Genomic DNA, 9,792 nt, shown 5'->3' with positions numbered 1-9,792 from the left:
AAAAAATGGCCGCCCCTTCTAATTCTTCTAACAATTCATCTATTATAGGAATGGGGTACTTATCTTTGATAGTGATTTTGTTGAGAGCTCAAAAATCGACACAAAACTGCCATGTTTGATCCTTCCTTTTCACAAGCACGACTAGAGAGGCAAAGGGGCTATTGCTGGGCTGCACTATACCTGCCTCCAGCATTTCAGCCACTAGAGTCTCTAGAGTATCCTTTTGTAATCCTGAGTATCTGTACGATCTCAAATTGACAGCCTGGCTCTCATCCTTCAGAGGTATTTTGTGATCATGCCTCCTAGCTGGGGGAAACCCTCTTGGATCACAAAAAATATGCTGATAGGGTGCTAGTAGAGTCTGTAAAGGTGAGTCTTCATTGTCTTCCCTAACATGGGGCACTCCCTGAGCAGGGCTCACCAGGTCAGCCTTTCCCAACACTCTTAAGCTGCAAAGCCTGACTTCTGATAGTAAGGTTTCAGTGTTTAGCAGTCCATTTAGTTCCTCCAGGTGTATAGATTGAGCTAACCTAGGATTTTCTCCTCATAAAGTTACTTCCCTATTTTGCCACCAAAAGGATACCCATCTATCTTCATAGTTGGACAATACATTTCCCAACAACTTCAACCATTGGATTCCCAGAACCATATCATAATTCTGCAACTTCATAGCAAATATGTTGGCCGAAACTGAACTCCTTGCATCTTCCACTACAGGTTCTTACATATTGAAGTGTAGAACATGGTGCCGCCATTTGCTGTCTCAACCACCATAGGTTTTATAGTTGTCATGGGGCATCCTAGTTTTTCAACTAGATCAACATGGAGGAAGTTGTGAGTACTACCTGAATCAATCAAAATTAAGATGGGACATTTGTCTACCTTTCCCCATACCTTGATGGTTTGACACCCTGCTGTGCCATGGATTGCCTGTAGTGATAAATAAGGGGTGAGAGTTTCTGCATTTATTGTCTCCACTGGTTTCTCTACTTCTGAATTGTCTCTATCATCTTCTACTATACATAGTGAGTATAGCCTTCGAATTACGCATCTATGCCCCATCACGAACTTATCATCACACCAAAAGCATAGGCCCTTGGCTCTTCTTTCATCCATTTCTTTGGTTTTGATAGGTTTGGTAGGTTTGTGGTTGAGGTAAACATTATTATTGTTGAGGGGTAGGTTGGTAGGCATAGGCAGCAAGGCTTATGGCTGAGGTTTTAAAAGATTGAGGGGGTGATTGGGGTTGGTTTTGTAAGTGTTGGCAAGATATATAAATTTTGCAGGTTGTGAGTTGGGACTTGCCTGACTCTGTTGTTTTGGGTAATGAGGGGTTATTTTTCAGTATATGAGAGTGTTGTTGTGCAACCTAGCTAGGTTATAGGCTTGTTTGAGTGATTTTGGCTCAAACATCTTTACTAGGTTCTTAATCTCTATCTTCAAGCCTCCTAGGCAGAACACCAAGGCTTGCTTCTCGGAAATTTATGCTCTATTCCATAACATATCAAAGTCCCTGATATAACCTTCCAAGTCCCCTTCCTGCTTGTGCTCGGTGAGCTCCTCTAAGGGGTTCTTTTGACCTCCAAACCGACAGCACAAGGCATCCACATACTCTGTCCATGTAACCTCATGTCCTTCCAGGTTTCTGGTGTAATTCTGATGCTAGTAAAGTGCCAAGCCATCCAAATAATACGAAGCTAGTTTCAGCTTGTCGGTTTCAGGGATTTCTTCCAAGTCGAAATACTTGTTGCATTTGTACAACCATTTATATACCTTTTCCCTTTCAAAAGAAGGGAAATCTGTTCTGGGTCTGCATGACGTGTAGGTAGGTGGTCCTTCTCCTATCCAATCTTGGTTGCTGGCAGGAGTAGGGTGTTGGGGCATTCGAACGTTCTGGGAGGAACTTGCCTCACTAGCTAAGGTTTGAAGAGTTTGTTTAATAGAGATTTGTTGATTTGCCATTTCTTTCATCATGGCTTTAAGTTGTGTTAGGTCATCTGACTGAACGTGCAACTTGACTTCTATTCCATTAACTCTTTGATTAACAACTTTTAAAGAATCATCCATTCTTCTTACATCTTGAGACCTGGTTTCTGGTGCCATTTTGTTGAGGCCAAAGATATGGGCTCTAATACCAATTTATTGCAGGTTAACAAGAAGCTTTGAATAGAATAATGGAAGAATGAGGAAGAAGGAAGTTAGAGAAAGAAGAAGAAAGGTTTATATGTTCAGGATGTGTTGAGAGAAATGATAGAGAAGAGAATCTAAAAATTCTATTATATTTTTCCACACACATTCTGTTCCAATCATTAGAAAATTTAAAGATAAAAATACAAATGCCAGCATGGCATTAATCATGTGGTCCTACCAGCTAGGCTACTGTTATTAAAAATAAAAATGCACAAAACACAATCGTTAGATCTTGTATTTAAATTTCAAGCTTTACTTCAGCTTCCCTCTTTAAGTTCGCGCCTGCTTCTATTCTGTTTGTGACAAGGACTCACGATGGACTGAACGGCGATTTACGTGTCGATTCCCGGCGATTTGAAGTGTTTGAAATTAATGCAGATTTTGAAGAAGGAAAAGACGACGATTATGAGTATGAGAGCGAGGAGGAGGAGGAAGAAGAAACTGTGAATGATTGTAATAGCGATGGCTTTTATGAAGGAGTTTGCTGACGGGGAAATGTGAATTTGTTAGATTTTGAGGGTGAAGAAGAAGTCGAGAAGGAGGAGAGATTGTTGGCTGTGACGCGGTGTTTTGTCAGGGCGAAAATTTATGTCAAAGCGGGAGACGGTGGGAATGGAGTGTTGGCTTTTCGGCGCGAGAGATTTGTGCCAATGGGGACCGTCTGGAGGGGATGGATGTAGAGGATGGAATGCTTCTGTAGAAGTTGGTGGTTCAATGAATTCTTCGTTTCCATTTAGGAATATAGTGTATTATAGGACGGGGAGAGGGGTCCATGGGCAAGGGATGAGCATGGATGGAGCGACAGGAGAGGATGTTATGGTGAAAGTGCCGGCGAGGATGGTTGCTAGGGAGTCTGGGAATGAGGAGGTTTTGTTGTAGTCATGCCTGGTGGGAGAGGGAATGCTGCGTTGAGGTGTGGGACTGATAAGGAACCTAAGATTGCGGAGAATGGTGAAGAGGTTTAGAAATAGTTAGGGTATTTTTAATCGTGATTTGTGTTTCACTGTTTGTTGTTAGGGCTACTTTCTGTAGGTTGCCTTTTGGATTGTGTGTGTATTATAAATTGTTTGATTTTAAGTGTTTGAATTGGCTTGTTAGTATAGTTTTTTGTATTGATACTTTTTGTAGTACTGTGATTTAACTTGATTGATCTTGCTTTGCTTTGATTAAAGCCATGATCATGAGAATGGTGACAAGTCAGTATAATATACATTTTGAACTCCGATTGGTTTGCTTTGATTAAAGTGATTGATCTTTCTGCTAACGTTCTGCATTTTTAATGTGCTGGAGTTGGTTTATCTAGTGTTGCATGACTAAGAATGCTATGTTTGATTATATTGTCGAGGTTAATACAATAAAGTTATTAAATTTCAATTGTTTGTTAGGCTTGAGGGATATAGCTATATATTCTGGAAGAGTTTGTTTTGATATGTGCTCATAAGAAAAAATGGCGTGCATGAACAGGTGGTCGAAGCTGGAGCTGGAGCTGGTCGCAGATGTTGGAATAGTGGGTGCCCCAAATGCTTGGAAAAGCACACTTTCGAGTGTCACAAGTGCTGCTCAGCCGGCATTTGCAAACTATCTTTTTACTACTTTACTTCCTAACCTGAGTGTAGTTTCATTTGATTATGATTCTACAATGGTTTTAGCAGACCTTCCAGGTTTACTTGAAGAAGCGCATCAGGATTTTGGTCTAGGTCAGAGTTTGTACTAGACACAGAAAGGTGTTCTGCCCTGGTTATAACACTAAGTTTTGTAGTTTGAGCTTGTCATGCTGCCCTGCCATGCCTCTGTAAGATTCTCCATCCTTGAGTTCTTTTGGGTCGCTGGAAATCACGTGATGTGCATGATATTTTTCTGACAATTGGATCAGTGACTTAATGCAAAATCTAATTTGATAAGAAGATAAAAAACTGAGTAATGTTGATCAAACAACAGTGAACTTAGACAGAGCTCATGAATGATAATTTGAATTAATGTAACAATGTGATCCATATCTACCATCTCTTCACCCATGGTTCTCATATTTTCTTTCTTTTCTTGTCTTTTTCATTAAGGACATTTGGATGGGCTTCATACTCGCCTTTTGGATGGGCATCATCCTCTCCTATTATTTGTTTGATATTTCTACTGATAGAGTCTATATTGTTTGGGATTCCTAGGTACATGTTTCTGATAGCTCTTCACAGCAGCCAGAATTTGAGTTTATTCTGTTTGTCTTGAGCTGGAAATGTTGAGTCCTGAGCTTCCTGAGAAGACCTATGTAGTTGCCTACAACAAAATGGAACTTCTGGAGGCATATGAGAACTGGCTGTTATTCAAGGAAAAGCAACAAGCACATGGGATCAAGACTTTTTGCATGAGTGCTGTGAAGAGAGAAAGTACACACATGAAGTGATCCGTGCTGCTCATAAGCTTCTGCAAGAAAGTAAAGAAGCCAATAAGGGGATTGAAGGTCAAATTTCTACATCTGATTTATTTTTTAAATTGACTTTAGTAAAGGCTTGGTAGTCATGCTTGTGCTTTTAAAATCATGTTTCATATCCATTATTTCAATCCTACAGTTTCTTGAAGAGCTTTCATCTGTTTTAGGTTGGACCCGTCCAGAAAATTTGAAATTTGAATCATGTTTCTGATATGGTACAAAAGCAGCAAGGAGCTCTTATCATCATTGCCTTTGAAATCTCTTATGAAATCCGTGCTGTTTATACTATATTTTTCTGTCACCTCTTGTATAAGCATCTTTGGTTGATTATGTTCTTGTTCATCTCGCCTCAGCTTGCCAAATATGATTTCAGATTATAATGTATTCATATGTCTTCTGTCTGAACATATGTTCCAGTGACCTAGCAAGGTGATGCTGACTACGTTAGGTTTCAGTCCAGGTAGAGGAGTGTGCAAAATCCTTGCTGTCATTTTTTACTGGAATCTCAAATTGAATTTTCTTCTCCTCTTTTTTATCTTGGCCAATGGATCACCAAACCGCAAACCTGCGTTGTGTACCTGGTTTGGCCAATTCAGTTGACAAGAGCATTTTGTGGATGTTAGTATCCGTACAATGATTAGGCACAGTAGAACCTTGCTGGAACGAACTAAACTTGTTTGGAATACAGAATCATAAGGAACTGTTTAACTTTGGTTGTGTACGATTCTCATTTCTGTATTATTATTTGCATTTAAGTTTCCTGGTTTTCATCAGTTGGGAAAAAATCATCATCTTGTTAAATAGCTCTATTCAATTGCTTCTATTTTCTATTAAGGATCCATTTTCTCCAATTATGTTTGTGCATATTTAATCAATGATTCAGTTGATACTCTATGATAGAACAAAATTTGCCAGAACTTGAATGCTTGTGCGTGATCATTGATTCCCATTTGACATTTGACTATACTTTTGTTGTCAGTTTACATTAGATCTGGCATATTGTGGATTGCATAATTTATATTTTTCAGATAACATCCTTTCATCCTGGTTGTCTCTACTCTGTGTTGCATCTGAAGTTTTTAATGCATAATTTTGAACAGATACAAAGATTCTGAGAGAAGATTCCAACATGTGTTGGAGGCTTTTGGTGTTAACAAGCCACTCTCGAAGATGGGAGTCAAGGAAGGTGACTCTGTGATTGTTGGAGAGGTGCGTAGAGCTTTTATCCTCTTGATATGTCAACTTAGCTCACCATGACTTTCTTAAACTCTCTCTCTTTCACATGTTCTTTCATAGATTCTAGCATGCAAACTTCCATCACGGTTAGTTGCCACTAACATTGGTGAGACCATGTAAATCAGGTAAGGTACATTATCAACTTTGAGTCCTAAACTGCCTCTGCTGAAGCCCACAAGCTTGTAACTGATTCAACAGAGATTCCAATTTTTAAGTGGATAACAACTCATATTTCTCATGATGTCCTATTCTTTTCTCAAGCCAACCTCATGTCCACCTGAAGTTTTTTTTTAATGATTGTCATTTTTTTATAGAATTTTATTCTAGTCCATTGTTAGCAGAATTCTGATTGGTCTATCGAATGTGAAGAAGTTATCATTTGATCCTACCAAATGGAGTGGGAGTAATCCTTCTGTTCTTAATTCCAAGAGTATAGTGACTGAGTTTCTTAGTATCATGACCATAATGATAGAATACATACATGGAGCAAAGTGACTGCAATTTATTGCTCTTCTGCTTATTGACAGAAAAAGGGGACTTCTTCAGAGAAATAGTGAAGCTTTTCCTTGAATATTTGCAAGTAAGCCACTAGCATAAAACCAACCCGCATGCCCTGTTCTTGTCTATATAACTGTCAATGCATTGTGTACAACTTTCTTATACCAATGACATTGTTGCTTTTATTGGGTGCTAACTAGCAGCTATAGCGTATTTTCTGAAATTACTCTGGGTTGCACACTTAGCAATCCTTTGTTACTTTTTTCTATTTGTTGGGGCTCTAAGGGGTTGAAGAATTGCAGGCTCTGAAGTAGCTTCATCTGCGATTTTCCACAGTGGGCAGATCATGGTTGCGGCCTATTTCATCCCACTGATGGCATGCAGGTTGCTACAGATTGCCACATAGAATAACCATGTAAAGCAAACATATGCCATCTGGGAAGATGTGATACTAGTTACCACTAGCAAAGGCAAATGAAAGTGGAGATCAACGCCCTTTTGGCCCTATCCTGTTGTCTGATAATGAGATTACTTAGATAGAGAACGTAAATCATAGATTCAGCACAAAATGCTAGAGGTCAGTATCTAGTTATCTATCCTTCTATTATTTGCAGGGGTGATGTTTAATAGATCTCGCTCAAATTGAAATAATGCTTGTGTAACCTCCTTGACTGAATTTGTCGAATAATTTTCTCAGACCGATTTTCTTTCCATTTCCTGCCTCTTCTCATCAGTTACAAAATTGCAAGTGGTAGATGTGACAAACAGATGGATATGCTATCTTTATGTCGACCTCTTCTTGAATTTATGTGGGATTTACCCCTCTAATGATCATTGGAAAGAGCTAGCAGAACAAGAATTCAGGTATGTAACGATTCGCTTCCGTGGTGGATCCTCCTCTCTGCTTTCTTGCCCCTGGAGGACTTTGGTGCTGCAATCCAACCGGTACAGCCCTTCACACTAGGATGGCAATGTATATCCATTGATCGGGATTTGTACTATTCATACCAAAACCCGAACCCAAAATTACTATCAAATTCCTGACTTGAACTCGGAAAGGTATGGATTTTTGATATATAAACCCAAACCTGATCGGTTGGGTGTCTATTGGGTATTCATAACCCGAACGTGAATGTTATAGTTTAGAACTATTGAATGCATAATTAGCTTGTTATATATGTAATCTTTTCAAAATTTGAGATTATTTTTTCTTTATTTCAGGTGGGGTTCGGGTAATATTCATTCTGAACCTGAAACCTAATATTTTACCTTTGAATTTTATTCAAATATGATCGATTCTAAAAAAAATCCTACGTCAGGTTTTCAGGGTGAAATTGCCGTCAGTATACACTGCTCGAAACGAACTGATTGGTTAAGGAATTACATGAGAAGATCTCGTTATGGGAATTCAGTTTCTTGGATCCAATCGATTTGGATTTGGATAACTCTAATATATCAGGATTTCCAGGCACTGGATGAGTAATCCACCCCCTGTCAGTTGGATCAAATATTTTGGGGTAAATTTATTCTTTTCCAATTAGTTTCTAAAAATGTTTTCCAATTTTTTTGTGAATCAATAAAATAATTCACCATATATGAAGACAAATACAACCTACGATTGTGGTCATCTATGTATAATGAAATATTCTACTTCAAAATTATTTTTTAAGAAGTTTTCACAGTTGGATAATTATTAAAATGTCTGGTTAATTAGGTTAACATAATGTTTTATTGATTCTAGAAAGAAAATCTCGTTATATATGTGTGTGTGTGTGTGAATTTAGGTGCATAATTATAGACAAAAAAAAAAGATACAAGTGAGCTTTTGCACTTTATATCATAGTGGTCATTATATAAAAAGTTAATAACTTATAATTTTTTAATAAGATACCATACGATCTTAACAAAAAAAGACAAAAACAATCTCATTGTGATTTCAATATGCATAGCTTTAAAACCAAGATTGTTTCGATAAATTGGCTTAGAATCTGTCTCTCTAGGATCTAAATTGATTTAGGTTTTAAAAAAATAAAGAAAGGAATTGATTAGATCTTATTTGTTAAAAACTTGGATTGACTCACGATCTAGTCCATTTGAGTAAAACTTGATAAAAAAAAACTTGTTTATTTTACATTATTTTGATATTTTTTTAAAAATATGAGTTAACCTATTTAAGCAATAACCTAGTTGATTTAAAAGGTTTAAAGACAATTCAAATTACTAGTAAAAAGCATGATTTAGCTTAAAAAAAATTCAAAATGCATTTTTTTTAAAAAAAATATTAAGACGATGGTATATTAGATCAATGGGGGCTTCACAACTTAACCTGTCAAACTCATGATCGGACCATGGATTTCATCAGGCTTAACAACTTTGTTTTCTCAAACTAAATTTTCCTTAATGAAATTATAATAAAAATAAATATTCACAAAATTAAACACCAACCAAATATTGAAATATTTATTTAAGACTACGATAACTTTATATAAAGCAAATTAAAAGCAAATTATGAAGATGAATTCAAAATCAATCGAATATTGAAAGGTGATAATGACCAAAAAAAAAAACTTTAAAAAATTTGAAATAAAAAAGAAGAAGGGAAAGTACTTGGCTTTGTTATCATACCCAACACAACAAGTTAATTTTAAAATCTCCTTACTCGACTTTTTGTGATCCAATGAACTTAGCGGGTATAAAAGTAACTCGAATGACCAGTAAAAACATACTTAGTTTTTTTTTTAAAAAAAAAATCTTAAGATGACTTTCTTTTAATATTGAGACGATAACATATTGAATCAACTTGGACTTCACGACTTAATTTGCAAAATTCATGACTTGAATCATGAAATCTGGTTTAAAACCTTTGTTTTCTTTGAACTATTTTGTTATTAGATGTTATGATAACAAAAAATAGATATTTGTAAAAATTAAGTATCGATTAAATATCAATATTTTTTTTTGATACTACGATAATCTTATAAAAAAAACTAAAAAATTAATTATGATGATTGATTTATAATTAATAAAATATTAAAGGATGAAATGTAAAGAAAAAACTGAAAAGTATAATTTTTTTTAAAACAAAATTAAAAATCATTTTTTAAAAAATACATATAAACTAATTACTAAAAACCTTTTCAATTGTCTTATAAGAGAATATAATTTCTTATCATTCCGTTGAAAAAAATTTAATATTTAATCATATTCTCATATTTGCATCAAAATATAAAAAGCACAACTATCATTATTATGAAACATGTTTGGCTTAATAGGTTAATAAGGTCTAAAAAAAACTCAATTCAAAATTAACATGGTTTGACTAAATATATATTTAGTATTATGGTGTAAGGTGTTTTTTTAAAGTATTTTTCAATACTATTATTTTGATATTTAAAAAAAATATATTGATATGAAACTAACCTAGCTCAACACGTCTAATTCAG

General features: G+C 35.9%; 1 non-coding gene across 2 annotated transcripts; it reads left to right on the top strand.

Annotated features, from left to right (window-relative positions):
* The first annotated feature begins 2,444 nt into the window (after positions 1–2,444).
* On the top strand, positions 2,445–8,120 carry LOC118039438 (uncharacterized). 2 transcript variants are annotated; one of them, XR_012170509.1, is made up of 3 exons: positions 2,445–4,645; positions 5,716–6,431; positions 6,652–8,120. It is a non-coding gene; the product is annotated as an uncharacterized protein (transcript). The 2 variants fall into 2 exon arrangements; XR_012170508.1 differs by having other exon boundaries at positions 5,716–6,926; positions 7,084–8,120.
* Positions 8,121–9,792: the final 1,672 nt, after the last annotated feature.

Source organism: Populus alba, chromosome 8, assembly GCF_005239225.2.
Source record: "Populus alba chromosome 8, ASM523922v2, whole genome shotgun sequence".
In the NCBI taxonomy this organism is placed as follows: domain Eukaryota; kingdom Viridiplantae; phylum Streptophyta; class Magnoliopsida; order Malpighiales; family Salicaceae; genus Populus; species Populus alba.
This window is presented reverse-complemented; position numbering and strand designations above follow the sequence as displayed.